Source organism: Manis pentadactyla, chromosome 3 (genome assembly GCF_030020395.1).
Source record: "Manis pentadactyla isolate mManPen7 chromosome 3, mManPen7.hap1, whole genome shotgun sequence".
Classification (NCBI taxonomy): domain Eukaryota; kingdom Metazoa; phylum Chordata; class Mammalia; order Pholidota; family Manidae; genus Manis; species Manis pentadactyla.
Genome location: NC_080021.1, coordinates 118,806,309 through 118,820,431, shown reverse-complemented (window position 1 = coordinate 118,820,431; position 14,123 = coordinate 118,806,309).

Genomic DNA, 14,123 nt, shown 5'->3' with positions numbered 1-14,123 from the left:
TTCTTTGATATTTTACTCATTACTTTTATAATTAGGCATAAAATGATTCATATTTGATCCATTATTTAACAGATCCTTTTAGTTATTTCCAAATAAAATTGGTATTTCTGCATATTGTAGATAAGTAGTCAGTCACATGTGACATAAAGCTCTTCTTAAAAATAATCAGGTATGCAATGTGGTATTTAGAATTTTTCAAACTGTCTGATAGAAAGGAATAATTAAAAATCCATAAGAAATGTAAAAATCTGCTGTCAATGGCAGCCCAGTTTGAAAAAGACATATGCACTCCTATGTTTATCGCAGCACTATTTACAATAGCCAAGAAATGGAAGCAACCTAAGTGTCCATCGGTAGATGAATGGATAAAGAAGATGTGGTACATATACACAATGGAATATTATTCTGCCATAAGAAGAAAACAAATCCTACCATTTGCAACAACATGGATGGAGCTAGAGGGTATTATGCTCAGTGAAATAAGCCAGGTGGAGAAAGACAAGTACCAAATGATTTCACTCATCTGTGGAGTGTAACAACAAAGAAAAAACTGAAGGAACAAAACAGCAGCAGACTCACAGAACCCAAGAATGGACTAACAGTTACCAAAGGAAAAGGGACTGGGGAGGGTAGGTGGGAAGGGAGGGATAAGGGGGAAAACGGGGCATTGCCATTAGCACACATAGTGTAGCGGTGTGGGGACATGGGGAAAGCAGTATATACAGAGAATACAAGTAATGTTTCTATAGCATCTTACTACACTGAGGGACAGTGACTGTAATGGGGTATATGGGGGGGACTTGATAATAGGGGGAGTCTAGTAACCATAATGTTGTTCAAGTAATTGTACATTAATGATATCAAAATAAAAATAAGTTAATTAATTTAAAAAAATCTGCTGTCAATGTAATGAAACTAAAGGAGTGAAATTGTCATATCTCAGCCACTGAAAGACTATTTCGGTAGCTTCAAGTTTTCGAACTTTTAACCAACAGTAGCTAATGTCTACTACTTCTTGTTAGTTATAAAAGAAGATAGTTTAGGATCTGAGTGTAAGAGTATCTTTCCTTTTCCCGTTTTTTAAATATTTAACAGATTTTATTTTTAGAGCAGTTTTTAGTGTACAGAAAAAGTGTGTGAAACTCTGCAAACAACCCCTCTTCCCTGCACATAATTTCACCTATTAACATCTTACATTAGTGTGGTACACTTGTTATAACTGATGAATCAATACTGATACATTACTATTAAGTAAATCCCATCATTTACATTAGGGTTCTTTTTTTTATGTTATACAGTTCTAAGGGATTTTGACAAATGCATAATGCTATGTATCCATTCCCTGCCCTAAAAATGTCCTGTGTTTCACTTATCCCTTCCTCCTCCCCCTAAATCCCCCAGCCACTGATCTTTTCATTGTCTCTATAGTTCTGCCTTTTCCTGAATGTCATATTGTTGGAATTATATAGCACTATAGTTTTTTCAAATGGGTCTCTTTCATCTAGAAAAAAAGGCATTTAGGTTTCCTCTTTGTCTCTTTGTGATTTGATAGCTCATTTCTTCTTATTGCTGAATAATGTTCCATCATGTGGATGTACCACCATTTATATACCCATTAGCCTAGTTAAGGACATCTTGGTTGCTTCCAACTTTTGGCAACATAAATAAAGCTGTTATAAAGACTCATATGCAGATTATTGCGTGGACATAGTTTTCAACTCATTTAGGTAAATATAAGGAGCACATTCACTAGGTTGCATGATATTTGTATGATTATACTACCATCAATGAACGAGAGTTCCTGTTGCTCCACATCCTTTCTAACATTTGGTATTTTCAGTGTTTTGGATTTTAGCCATTCTAATAGGTATGTAGTGGCATCTCATTAGTGGGTTTTTATTTTTTGAGGTATAATTGAAATATAACATGATATTAGATTCAGGTGTACAATATAATGACTCAATATTTGTATATATTGCAAAACAATCACCACAATAAGTCTAGTTAACACCCATCACTATACATAGTTACAGCATTTTTTTCTTTTGGTGAGAACTTTTAAGATCTATTCTCTTAGCAACTTCAGAATATGTAATACAATATTTTAATCCCCATGCTGTACATTACATATACCCATGACTTATTTATCTTATAACCAAAAGTTTACACATTTGACCTCCTTCACCCATGCTGCCTATCCCTATCCTCTGCCTGTTCTCTGAATCTATGAAGTTGATTTTTGGTTTCGTTTGATTTTTTTTTCAGATTTCACATATAAGTGACATCATATAGTATTTGTCTTTCTCTGTTTGACTTATTCACCTAGCATAATGCCCTCAAGTTCCATCCCTTTTGTAGAAATAGCAGGATTTCATTCTTTTTATGGCTGAATAGTATTCCATTTTTTATATATAATATATTGCCATATTTTATATATGTATGTATATGTATATACATATATAAAATACATTTATATGTATTGTATAATGGTTTTGGAAATGTTTACTCCTATTTTTTGGAAGAGTTTGAGGATTGATATAAATTCTTCTTTGGATGTTTGCTGGAATTCACCAGTGAGGCCATCTGGTTCTGGACTTTTGTTTGTTGGAAGGTTTTTGATTCAATGTCCTACTAATAATCAGTCTGTTCAGACTTCCCATTGCTTCATGATTCAATTTTGGAAGGTCATTTATTTCCAGGCACTTATTCTCTCCATTGTCCAATTTGTTGGCATATAACTGTAGTAGTTTTTTATGACCTTTATATTTCTGTGGTATTAGTTGTATCATCTCTTTCAATTCTGATTTTATTGAGTCCTCTCTTTTTTTCTTTGTGAGTCTCACTAAAGGTTTGTCAGCTTTCAAGATTCTCTTTTTTAAGAAATCATGGAGTTACTGTTGATTTTGTAATGCATTGACCACAGGTCACTGGGGCAGATGATAAGTATTTTCACATATACAGGCTTTTCCATGCGTAACTAATGACTAGAAAACCATCAACTGAATAGTCAAGCGATAAAGACTGCTTGTGCACTCATTGCTGCAACAGGAAGTAAGTTTTTATTACCTTTTTCTATTTTTATTATGTGAGACAATTTTCATCCATATAGTTGGAAATGCATAGGTCACCTTCCCAAGCAATTTGATGTTAATGACCACAGTACAGAGAGGCAAGGGGATACCCTCTGACCCTGAGCAGGCAATATCAACATTCAATTCCTCCAGGAAGCCTTCAGTCTTCCTGAGGTGGTTGTATCATTACTAGTGTACATGGAATAACCAGCTAATCAAGCTATAGAGTATCTCTTAAGTTTTAAAACAAACATTTGACAATGAGAAGGAAGTTTTTATATCTGTGACATTGGCTAGAAAAAGTTACTTACATAATGTTGGGTTTCCGAAAGTGTTTAAAATTGACATTTATTGAATTGAATGTACTAGAAAATGTGTCTCTAAAAACAGAACTAGAGATTTGAGATGTGATAAGGTTACAAACCTAGTAATTCAATACACTGGCCACTGATTTCAAGTTTGAAGACTTCAAACTTCTTCTACCTTTAAGTCACCTTCCAAATAAATGTGCAAACAAATGGACCTTGTGGATAATTTGATGTAGTAAACCTGTTTAGGCTGTTACGAGATTTCCAAATGAACTGGAGACAGATACCCACCCTAGGTCTTGCACTTTTCACCATCTATAGTTACTATGGCATCAGGTGTCTTGTATATTCTCAATAAATACTTGTTGGTGGATTGATAAACTTCTGATTTCACCCTTTACCCTCCATAGCTAAGCTGCTCTCTGAATTCTCTGGGATTTCTCTAAACTCTATATATTCTACATATTTAACATTCATCTTGTGTCCCTTCAGCCATTCTGTTACTTTAGATACTGTCTTAGCAGAATGTCTCAGTGCCAAAGAGTCTTTAAAAAAAAAAAGAAGAAGAAGTGAGATTGAGAATCCTAAGTATGCTGCCAGCCCTGGAACATTTGCCTGGTGACCTAATTTCATGGGAATTTGCCAGGCCTGCTCTGTGGAAGAAATCCAGTCCTATTCCTTCAGTCCCCATGGGTTATTCAGCTGACACTCTACACAGCCAGCCTCTTCACATTGCTGTGACCTTCAAGAGACTTTCTTCTTAAAACTGCTCTATTCTAATTTTGCTGTGTAAAATCAATTATAAGAAATAAAGTTATAATCCTTTATAAGGCTTAGACAAATTTATACAATGCAAAGATCTTAACTCAAATGGCATTTATTACACCAAATTATGACCTTCACTAGTTTCTCATTACTCCAGACTTCTGTCACAAGCATTTTGAATAATTCCAAGGGTTTATTAGGGTAATTTATCCCATATGTTATCAAGATCCATTCTATAAGAGATGAGTTACTAATTGTACAACATGGACCTTCAACTTCATATCATATCCTTTCTCTTGTGTCCGCTACCAGCTCCTTCCAAAGCCAGCTCTAAAATTGTTTTAGACATCACAGTCAATTTGACATGCTAGGGCATTGATAGGACATTGTCTTCAGAAAACCAGTACCAAGGCACTGTGTGTTGGTAAAATTGTCCTCTAATTCTGTCCTGTCTGCAAGCTTATAACCTTTCTGAAGAACATTTTGAACCTGTTTTCTTTCCCTCCAGCTGGAAGTACTTTAATGGCCTTTGGCCAAAAGCAGTGAAGCTATAACTTCCTAACTGCTGTATAGCCTGCACAGGGACATTCATGAAAGAAAGCAAACCTACTCATCTATCCCAAATGGCTTTTTAAATAATTAGGAGATTTTAATAATAGTGTCCAGCTGATGCTCTCAGGTTCCATACTGGCACTGAACGTCAAATGTTTCCCTAGATAAGTAAGGCGGCACTGATGCTTCAGGAGAGAAGACCTCATTCTCACTACAGATTGACCTTCAGTGCCTGCCCACAGCACTGAGCATCCCATTATTAAAATGGATTGTTTGGCATCAGTGCGAACAGTTTTGGAATTTGACACCACTTTGTGGCAGTACTTTTAAGAACAGAAGTGATACAAATTTTTAAAGAGGCAGACATTTTTTAGAAGGTTAGATTTTTGACCTTTGATTTTCCAAGCTTGGTCCAAAATTTACTGAGTCACCTCTGACTTCTTGATGAAAATATACACCAGGGCCCTAACGATCTTCAGAGTACAGGGATAATGTTAAAGTGGCCTCAAAATGAATATGCACCCAAAGCCTGAAAAGATACCAACTCTTATAACTAGCAACTCCACAACTAAAGTTTATTCTTGGTAAGTATGATTAACAATGCATACACATATTGTATAAGGATAATCATCCCAGCATTCTTTATAATAATGAAATTTTGGAAACAAATATCCAGCAATGAGAAAATGGTTAAACAAATAGAATACACTGTAGCTATAAAATGTAAGTTGCAAAAGTAGGCTTATTGACCTTCACAATATTTTACTCAAAACAAAATGTCAGTTATAAAACAGCTTCTATAATGATATTTTGCTCTCTTTTTTTAAGAAATAGCAACATATTAACATGATTGCTATAACAATGATGGTATTTTTAAAATTTTACCTATATTTTCTTTATCCTATAGAATATATGTAGTATTTTACAATAAAGATGAAAGGAGAAAAAAAGGAAGCACTAAAAGTCACATTATGATATTTTCTCCTCTTTCTTTTGAAGAAGGCCTTAAGGTCTTAACGTGGAGTGGAGTGCAGTTGTGGCCAAGGGAGAGAAGAATGCCCTGACCAGCCCTTTGTGCCCTGACTTGGAGGAATAGGGCAAGAGGTGCTGCTTTGATGAGTTTGCACAGAGGGGCAGGGTTTCTGTGTATCTGTTCATACCCAGCCCCACAGGCTTGGCGCCCTGATGGAAAGGGAATAGGCAAGAGCCATCAAGTTCCAAACACTATCAGCAGGAAAAATGTTCAAGTGTTGGCCACTAGGAGAGTTCCAGAAGGAGTGTTGATGCCCCCACTTCTCAATAAGACATGTATGCACACGCATGACAGCAATTCAGTTTCTACTTCCTAGAGTAAACAGAGAGCATGAGATGGGAATTTTGTCAACTTGCCTCTCCACCTGTTCTTTTAGGTCCTTATCTCCTTTACAAAGGAGGAAGACTCTTTTCAGGACTCGTCCTTTCCCCTTCTGCTCTTTACCGTGTCCCCTCCTACCTCCTCAGGAACATTGTTCCTTAGACTATTTCAGCCATCAAGCAGTATAGGTATATTTCCTGGGACTTGTGAACTATTGAAGTACCTAGAGACATGTTTGCATCCAGAAAAAAAATATTGAATTCAAAATGTGAATAATGAAAATCAAATGTAATAAATAATAGAATGTGTATAAAATGCATATTAGGTCATTCATGAATGTTTCACTGCATTTGAAAACAATTTGTGAGTTGCATGTTCTCCATTTCCCTGTATGCCTGAATGCACATTGATTGTTGTTAGATCATACTGAATTACAAATTGAGTTATCCGTAGATAACTGATTCTGAAAGCAAAATTATGAAACTTCTTTAGTGTTTTCACTAAATGTACTTAATGTGAGCTTCAGGTGCATTTTGATGTTTGATTTGAGGTCAGGAAAGACCTCTAAAATTGTGAGTACCAGTGTTACAAGTCCTGATGCTCCATGAATTATGTGTTCTGCATTCTGTACCTTTCTTCTCATTTTGTCCTGGGCCCTTTCTCTGAGAAGTGAAAGCTTTCCCACTGTAAAATTACCATCTAGCCATCCCTCTTCTCCTTTCAGCTTTCCCTAATCCTCTTCTCCTCTTCCCGATTTCTCAAGTGTGGTCTACACATCTCTTCTATATTTTCTCACCCCCTATTCGCTTCTTATCTCACAGAAATATGGTTTCTATGATAACCATTCCACCGTAGTGGGGCAATGTCCTCCCTGAAGACACCGGCAACCGTGTTCCTAAATCCAGTTCCTACATTTCAGTTCCTTATTTATGCACTTTCTCTTCCTCCTTAAATACTGTTGCCTTAGCTTTTGTCATATTCTTATCTCCTGGTTTTCTTCCTATTTCTCTATTTCTTGGTCTTCCTTCAAGATCCTCTTTGTCCCTTATATGATGGTGTTCTTTGGGGTTTTTATCCAAGGCTCTTTTGTATCCCTTTCTGTATTCTCCCTGGACAATTCTCCTGGTTCATCTACCATCTACGGGTTAATGACTTTCAAACTTATACCTTCCATCTATATCTTTCCCCTGAGTTCAGACCAATAAAGCCAGCTGTCTACTCATCAATTCCAATAGAGTTTAGACCATGGTACCAAATGAAATTTCTATTTTTATCACACCTACTTTTCCCTCTGCTTCTAGTATCAACAAATAGTACCAACATTAGCCACCTTTGATTCCTCAACTGCTTTTACTTGCTATATTCAACAATCTAGAAGTCCTAACTCTTGCACCTTATACATTGCCTTTACCTCCATCTCAAGGCTGCTTTTCCAATCTAGGTTGCCATCAATACATGTCTGGATTTCTGTATCAGTTTCCTAATGGCCTCTGCTTCTAATCTTAGGCCCCATCAATCATTTCTCCACTCTGCTCTATAAGTCATGTATTTTTAAAAAACACTAAACCAATTATGATAAGCCATTGCTTAAATCCTTGAATGTTTTTCCCCTGTACTCTCAGGAAAAGTCCAAAGTCCTTAACGTGGTTTACAAAAACAGCAAAACCCAGTTTCAGTACATCTACAGCCTCATCTCCTGCTTCCTGTCTTCCCACCCTATCCAGTCAGAACAAAAATCTGTCACCTCCCCAGTGGCCCCACATTCTTGCTTGCTTCCAGGCTTACATGCACACTAGACCCCTGGCTTGTGGCACTCCTCTTCCTCTTTCTGCCTCTCCAACAAGCTGACCCCTTCCTGCCTTTCAGATCTCAGTTTAGGAGTCAGTTATGTCCCATGCTTTCCCTGATGCCCCAAACTGGAAATAGGTGACTCCCCTAAGTGTTACCGGAACAATCTTTATTCAATGGGACATTTGCTTTGTTTATAATTGCTTGGTTATGTTCATATTCTCATCAGGCTGGAAGCTCTAGGAGGGCAGGGATTATGTCTGTACTGTATAAAAATATAATGAACACTCGATACATACTTGTTGAGCACGTAAGTGAAAAGGTACCAGACATGCCTTTGATTGACTGCTAGTTATTCTGGCTTCAGTAGAAGGTTTACTGAGTTAGATTTCCCAACTAACAACTTGGTTCTTAACCATTTTCTTGATACCTTGCAAAACCATTGAGAAAGGTCTCTAATATTTACCAAACACTTTGAAACAGCGCGATAAGTGCTCCTAGTGAAGGTGGCCTATTTTAAGTCAGACCTGGGTCCAGCTGCACATTACCAAGTGTGCTGCCTTTACAGCAATGATGCCATTAACAGTCATTTGGTGCAAGCATTGAAATTTACTGCCAGTGGGGAAGGAAGCCACAAGTACATTCAAGGCCCGATTCAGACAGCTGCTTGCCACTGTTCGCAGGAATCAGTGGGTGCCTCTTTTCCACTTGCTTTGTCCTCAACAACTTGGGGTGCAATTGTTGCCACATTTGGAAGATCAAGCAAATGAATACAACAGTTACCAGATTTCCTTCCCAGTTATAACATAAGCTCTCAAAAAGTGTTTAGCAAATGCTCTTTGTTGCTAATTAAGCAGTGTAGTTTATGAAATTTTACACAGGAGCAGTAACAATACTAGCTCTTCATTTGTGACTGCCAGGTTAATTCACAAAGGAGGCAGCAAAAATGAAAGTCTTTCCAGATTATCAGGGTGAGCTCATTTGAAGGTGGGGGAAATATTCAATTAAGGCTTAACAAATAAAGAAACCTTTGGCAGAGTCTGACCAGGCATTCAAATAACCTCTATTTGCTTCTTACTGTGCAAATGGTTGGAGCCCAAAAGCACAAGGGCCTTTAGCTAGACATTTGTAGTCACTGTTACTTTTAGGTGGTTCTTGTAGCTGACAGAATTGTGGCTGTGCATAGATATTCTTGTTTTGGCATAAGAACCAGGAGAAGTACTTTAAAGAATTCTTTAAAAATGAAGTTAATACCACCTAAGCATGACTCAAGATCTAGAGGTTAGTGGGTTCTAGGTTTAATTCTCATAGTCTCTTGCTTCAATTTAATAAGCCATGAGCTTCCTTTTTTTTTTCTTTACTCCCTCATTTTAAAAATGGGGAAGTGATTTTTTCTTGAGAACCGGAGGGTTAATTAGTTAATCTTTGCCAAGCACTTTAAAGATGAAAGGACCTATGTATATGAAGTCCAGAATTTCAACTATTACTGTTCCAAAGTGCAGATCAGCTCAGAAATTTAAGGGTGATGACTCAGGAGGCCACATTCAGGATACTAGTGAAATTATGTCTAAAAACAGTCAAAACAGTTTCTTCAGTGATTCAGATTCTAAGGCTTCCTGGGGTTCAGCATGACTGTATACCCAAACCATGCATGACAATAAAAATTAAACTGAATTCCTAGTGATAATTTAGAAAGCAACTGATAAAGAGGGATTTCAAGGAACTTTATGTCTGTGTTGCCTGGAAGGCAAAATCCCTGTACAGTTAGGCTGAGGAGAGCGAAGTGAAGGGTGGAGGAGGCTGAAGACAATGGGTGCAGACCAGTTATACCAGATAAAGCATTTCATAAATCACAATGCTAGAAACTAAAAAATTCAGTGGGGACAAAATGAAATCAGGCCACTGTCCTCAGCCCTACTTCCTCAAAGAACCTTTCCAATGCACCATCACTCATGCTGATTGCTCATTAATTTTTTAAACATTTACTGAAGGAAGATAGTAATCATATGTTTCTTGGAAATGTCCTTTAATGAGCTGAGGAAGTTCTGTTCTACTCAGTTTGTAGAGGTTTTGTTTGTTTGTTTTTTAAATCAGGAATGGATGTTGAATTTTTATCAAGCACTTTCTCTGTGTCCATTGAGATGATGATTTGTTTCATCTTTCCTAGTATACTAATATGATGAATCACATTAATTTTTTTAAATGTTAAATTAGCATTCCTGGGATAAATCCCATTTGGTCATAATATATTGTTACTTTTATATATTGCTAGATTTGATTTGCTAAAATTCTGTTTAGAATATTGCCTATATGTTCTTTAGTGATATTGTACTTAGCTTTATCACAATGTCTTTTTTGGCTTTTTTGTGTCCAAGTAACAATGCTGGCCTTACAAAACACATTGAGCCCAAAATCTTGCCTTTTCTGAAAGCCTTTTTAGACCTGGTATTGTTTCTTCCTTAAATGTTTCATAGAATTTGCAAATGAAACTATCTGAGCCTGGAACTTTGTGGGAAGGTTTTTTCTAACAACAAATCCAATTTATTGAATAGATATATTTAGTTGCCAATTATCTATTTTCCAAACATCTTTTTGTTAGAGGTTTCTAATTTCTTTTCAATTTGGTCAGAAAACACGCTTTATGTTATTTGGATCCTTTTAAATGTATGGAGACATTTTTATAACAGAATATGATTTATCTTGGTAAGTATACCAAATGTACTTAAAATAATTGTTTAAAGTTGTTGGCTGAAGTGTTCTATAGATGTCACTTAGATCAATTGGTTGTAGTGTTATTCAAATATCCTATATAATAACTGTTTTTCTGTCTACTTGTTCTATGAATTATTAAGAGTTCAAAAATATCTGATTATTAATGTTAACTTATCTAGTTCTCCTAATAGCTCTATTAGTTTTAGCTTTATGAAATATGAAGTGCTCTCATTACATGCATAAATATTTAGGATTGGTATCCTCTTGGTTAACTGACCCTTTTATTATTATGAAATGACCTTTTACTATCCCTGTTAATATTCCTTGTCCAATACTAGTATAGCCACTCTAACTTTTAAAAGATTAGTTTTTGCACAGTATATTTTAGTAATTGTTTACTCTTAAAAACTACCTGTGCCTTTCTATTTAAAATGTGTTTCTTAAAGGCAAACACATATAAAATGTGTTTCTTATATGTGTGTTTCTTAGTTGGGTCTTGCTTTTTTTGTAACTTAATGTCCCCTGCCTTTCTACTTGGATATTTAAACCATTTATATTCAATGTAATAATTATCAATATGGAGAAATGTACATCATTATCTTGCTATTTGCCTTGTATTTTTCCCACCTGTTCTTTGTGCCCTTCTCTCTCTTTTTTATGCTGTTTTTGATCAGCTGCATATTTTTGAATGATTCCATACCATCTCTTCTAATCATGTCAGGTGCTTTTACACCAGCTTCAGATAGTTTCCTCACATGCATAATCTGGTCAGAACTCAGAGAGACACTGGAGAGAAGGCCTCAGCACATCTCCAGAGCTCTCTGCTAGCAGTAAGGGGGCTGTGAATTCTAGCTGCCTTGGTCCCCCTGGACTCTCAGCTCCATCTCTTCACCTCAGTGAGATTGCCAGATCCTGTCTGGGCTCCCTTCCCTACACAGTGGTCTGCAGGTAAGATGGGGTAGAAGACAGACAGGGCAGTTCCAGGCTTGCCTCATTTGTGTGCTGGCCATGAGGGGTCTCTGTCTTTTGTTGTTTGGCATTCAGTGTCTCGGAAAATATTGTTTTTATGTTTTGTCTATTTCTGGTTTTGTATTTTTTTAGTTTTAGGCAGGAGGTCAAATCCAGTTCCTGTTACACTATCTTACTCAGAAGTGATTCTGGGTGGAAGATGACATTATTGAGAATCATGAGGTATTTTGATGCAAATTGGGCATGTGTTAAAACATTTGTCTGAAGATTTTCTGAAGCTTTTCATAGAAAGCCCTACAATATTTAAGAAAACTTGCTGGAACTTTCTCTTAGGTTAATTAGCCCCAAAATTTATACTTTCATTAAAATATTTAAGCAAAGTAACCCAGAAACAGATAGGTAATTCTTGCTACAGTTTAACAGTCTCCACAAACACTAATGTAACCTCTCCCTCAAGGCTTAGTTAAAAGGAATGACTGTTGGATTTATGTCATTTTCAGGAAAGAGAGAGGTCATTATGGCCTAACAATTACCCAAGTCCCTCTTTGATTTAATCTTAATCTATAAACACAGGTCCGTGTTTTGAAGACTACACTGAATGAAACAAACTTATTATTGGTATTTGTAGCTAAATGCCTAGAAGATGCCTACACAAGCTACTTTACCCTCATGAAAATATGAAAATATGTCTTCCATGTAGCACAGTCTAAAAATATTGCCTTAGTATTCTGAAACAAATGGGTTTTAAAGAAAAGATGAAGAAAACCATGTAAATATTTGTAAAATATCCATGTAATATTTTTCAGGGCAGTTTTTCTTCTTGGTTGTATTTCTCTCTGATTCTATGAGATTTTTATCATATACCAGCTGTTTTCTATTATTCTGTTCCCAAACCCTTCAATTTTCAAGAGCACCTGATATGAACAATGCCAGTGCCCTAGATTTCTGTGTTAATGGTAATGTCTTAACATTCTGTGGAGTAAGTTGCTTAATGACCATCTAGCTTGTTTTTTCTGAACAGTCCTTGCTTTTGAATCTTTCATTTTCCTCTATTAAGTCCCCAAATTCTTCAAGTCTAATATATATACTGCACAGATATGTACATATATATAGTATATATGTATATATTGTATATTATTGTGTACATAGTATGTATTGCATACATATATAGAAGAGTTTAAGAATATTTATGTGCACATATATGTATATGTACCTATTATATATAATATACATATATATATATATATATATATATATATATATATATATATATAATGCTTTTATATATATGTATGTACTTTTTCTTTGCCTGGAGTTAATTTCCTTGATTTTTAAAAGGAGTTTAAGAAAAGGAAAAATAATATCTTTACGTTTGGAAGAACAAGAACTGTCCCTACTTTCTGGGAGGAAAGGAAACACACAAATTTGTCAGAAGTTGGATTCTTCTGAGTTCCATCTCTTTAAAGCCAAAAGAGACATCCTAGAAGTGAGGAACATGAGCACCTCAGAAGCCATTGACTCCTTCCATCCTCTTCTTTCTGCAAATCTGAACAGAATGTAGCCCCCTAATTTAATCCTTTATGCTTTAATTTACAAACCCCTAACTGATTTAAAAATATCCACAAAGTCTCTCTGGTTCTAGAACATTCTCAGGTTCACCATCTCCAGTCTCTGAACTGACTCTCCTCTAGCGTTGTATCCTTTGTACCTGTCAACCTACACATATCTTGGCTGACTGCCCTCTTTCAGCTTCCAAGAACCGGCATTAGCTGCTGCCTTGATTTTCACTTTGACCTGCCTGCGTGGGTTGATGCTAAGAGGGGCAGATCACTGTTAGGACAATTTGTCCCTCTGTTTTCTGAATTCCTTCACATACTTTATCTTCAACTTCCCACTCCTTATTCATACTGTGCTGGACCATGTAGTGACCCATTTTCCTCTGTATGTCACCACCCCACTATGGGAAAAGTACAGCTGGATGACATTAAGCAAATGGCCAAGGAGGTGGGGAAGCTCAAAGAAGAGAATAGTAGAAGCACAAACTACCTTCTCACTGACCTGTTTTACCTTTACTGTGACCTGCCATTAAATGGGGTGAGAGAGGGATGTGAGCAAAGGGAAAACAGAGTGAAAATGGAATTGGAGTAGTAATTATAAGAAGCAAAGGAATAGATTCTAAACCCCTTCCAGAGAAATGGTAGAAAATGGAAAGCTGAGTCAATTGAAGGGAAGGAGATTGAGAGATGCTGAGGGATGAAAGAAGGTACATTATAAAGGGAGCTAGATGTGGCAGGATTTCTTCTAGGAAAAAGATCATGCTTTGCTCGGTCCATATTTTGCCCATTTTTAGGTACATTTCAGCTCTTAGTTCTGTGACATGTCTGGTGGAACTTTCTTTTTTCCTTTTCCACCCAAGTGTTTCTGTAGATGGGTAGGTTTGCTGTCAACTGCTTTTACTGAGCAAAGGATTTTTCCTATGAAACTTTCAAAGGTACCACATTTCAAAACCGTATGTATGAAAAGAATGGTAAACATGAGGGTATTGTTATAAGATATTTAAACTGGGCAGAGGAAAGAAAGATGAAGCAGGTGCTGGAAGTTTGG